Raw genomic sequence first — 2,787 nt, 5'->3', positions numbered from 1 at the left:
GTGCGTGGGTGTGTGTGTGTGTGTGTGTGTGTGTGTGAGTGAAAGAAACAGTGAGAGTGAGTGAGTGATTAGACATGAGCAGCAGGGTAGACTCTTGCTGTGTCCAAATGCAATACATATTTATGAAATATTCCTGCTTGTCTCTCTCTCTTTCTCCTGCACACACACGCACACTCACACACACTCACGTACATCGTTTATCTTCAAACTGAGGCAGCCAGTAAAATAGCTGCCAGATGACACACAGGTCAAGGCAATAATCTGCTTATCAGAATCAAGCAAAAGCATTTGTATAATTGCAGGATTCATAACAGAGCGTTTGTCAAATAAAATTACCGCAGAGTAGCTCTGCCAGCCCATTTGAAGTTTTTAGACACATCGTTTGCTGTCTAAATTTATAATTTTTTTTTTTATATGCACCTAGAACAATCTTATATGGTTGTAGCAAAACAGTTTGAATCAAAGTTATTTAATCATAACCAACAATAATTCTCCATTTGATCTTAAACAACAAACTTTACCTCCATATTGGCAAAAATATTAAAAATAATATAAAAGTAGAAAACAACGCACCTCTAAATCTGACTTCTCACAGGTAACCGTGACTTCAAATGTCTAGAGATGAAATTCAACAGCACGGGAAACAGTTCAAACAGTTTCTAGCAAGAAATTACCTCTCAATTCCTCACAATATAAACTCACTTTACTGAAACCTCTATAAATCCCATTCAGTAGGTCCTTGAAAATTAATGTGCAGTGAAATATTCACAAAAGCGACCAAACCCTCTCTTTAGGTCCTAGACGCATTTTCTGAAATCACCTGCAAAAGAAACGAATCAGCCGTCTACTCACACTCTCTTTTTGCTTTTGCCACGTCTTTCTCAGTTGCTTTAAATCCGTTTTAGCCACTCTTTAATCAAATAGTTCCTCCAGTGTAAAATGATCTCCACGGCAACCACTCTGCAGGGCACATCTGTCTTAATGATAACCTTTAGATTCAGCGAGCGAGAGAGAAAATTATGTACATGGCTGCTCTCTTTCCGGACTCTCTTCATCCGTCTGAGCTAAATTGGGGGACCGAGAGAGCACAAGAGCAACAGAGCTGGAGAGGGAGGGACAGATGAAAGATAGAGAGAGAGAGACACACACACACAGAGAGAGAGAGAGTGAGAGAGTTTTACCTATACTCCATTGTTTTCTGCTGTGTTTTCGGCACACTTCTATATCTCCTTAGCATAAGCTCCACGCTTGTCACCTCCCTCTCAGTTTTCGCTGTAAGACTGAACATTGTCCTGAAGCTTACTGTGCGAGAGAGAGAGAGAGAGAGAGAGAGAGAGAGAGACAGAGAGAGAGACAGATGTCTGACTGCTCTCTCTTTTTATTCTAGTCCCTTTGTCTTAAATGTTTTTTGATTTCTACTTGTCTTTTTACCTGCATTATGTCTCCTTTTTGGTCTGCCTGTGTATTATTTTTCCTTTCACACATATTTCTCCCTCTCTCTTTCTCTTTTTGAGTGTCAGGGAGATTGTGGCAGCGGGATTGAGCCCATGATTGGCTGCCACTCAGTCGTCGCCGATAAAAGACAGTGGAAAAAAAGAAGGGTAGAGAGAGAAGAAGGGGCTTTACTCCCCTGGAGCTGCGGTTTTGACTTTGCTTGCCACAGATTGTAGGGGGTGGGTGGGTGAGTGGGGGGGTTAGAAAGATACACTGACAACGACTGAGAGAGGCAGAATGCGAGAGGGAAGAGGTCAAGGAGATGAGGGTCACGGGTGTTAGAACCTCAGGCAACACCAGGATGGAGGCAAAAGTGAGGTAGGAGTTGGGGGCGGGGTGGACAATGTCCAGGCACTCAGCGGGAGCATCATTACCAGCTCTCTCCCCCGGTTCATCAGTCCTTCACCTCACATATACCGAACTGATGGAGAAAAACTGGATTTTTTTTAATGCTGCAAATAAAAATTGAAGAGATCATATATATTACCAACGCATTGGACGGTTAGGAAGAGTTAAAAAATGATACAGACCAACATATCTACCTGGACCAAAGTTTTAGATCCTCCTTGTATCAATATGAACAGCTTTGTCATTGGATAGTAAACATTCTCTGTTTTTAACATGTTTAGTGAATTATGATTAAATATGATACAAAAAAAGCCAAATTTGTCGTCACGTTTACATTTTATGTGCATTTTGGCATTACGGCACCCTGCTATCTGCTGACTATCTATAGTTGTCTATCATCTACCTGTATTTATCTATCTATCTATGCATTAAACACATTAAATTGATCAAAAGTGATGGTAAAGATTTTCAAATGCTTACAACTTGCTGTTCTTGTGAACGTTCTATTCATCTACAAAAAAATATTAAGCAGCCTAACAGTTTTCAACATTGATAATAATGAGAAATGCATCTTGAGCAGCAAATTAGCATATTAGAATGATTTATGAAGGATCATGTGACTCTGAAGACTGGAGTAATGATGCTGAAGATTCAGCTTTGCCATTGCAGAAATAAATAATATTTTAAAATATATTACGATAGAAAACAGACATTTTAAATTGTCATAATATCTCACAATATTGCTGTTGTTACCATATTTTGATCAAATAAATGCAGCCTTGTGAGCATAAGAGACTTTCAAAAGCATTAATTAATTTTACCGAAGCCAAACTTTTTTGGTAATGTATATATCTTATCATATGGCAGCATCGTGATTGAGTCTTACAAAAAATGTAAATACTTAAAACACAATTATAAAAGTTATTTAAAACAGTAAAACATGAT

At 38.8% G+C, this 2,787-nt stretch overlaps 1 protein-coding gene across 1 annotated transcript in view; it reads right to left on the bottom strand.

Moving 5' to 3' along the window:
* LOC107753259 (cadherin-10-like) overlaps nt 1-1,040 on the bottom strand; it is a 50,216-nt gene extending 49,176 nt beyond the window's left edge. Inside the window, exon 1 of the mRNA XM_016569383.1 lies at nt 853-1,040. The gene's annotated coding sequence lies outside the window, so the exon portion shown is untranslated. The remainder of the gene's footprint in view (nt 1-852) is intronic.
* Nucleotides 1,041-2,787: the final 1,747 nt, after the last annotated feature.

Source organism: Sinocyclocheilus rhinocerous, unplaced genomic scaffold (assembly GCF_001515625.1).
Source record: "Sinocyclocheilus rhinocerous isolate Xijiao unplaced genomic scaffold, SAMN03320098_v1.1 scaffold411, whole genome shotgun sequence".
NCBI classification, from domain to species: domain Eukaryota; kingdom Metazoa; phylum Chordata; class Actinopteri; order Cypriniformes; family Cyprinidae; genus Sinocyclocheilus; species Sinocyclocheilus rhinocerous.
This window is presented reverse-complemented; position numbering and strand designations above follow the sequence as displayed.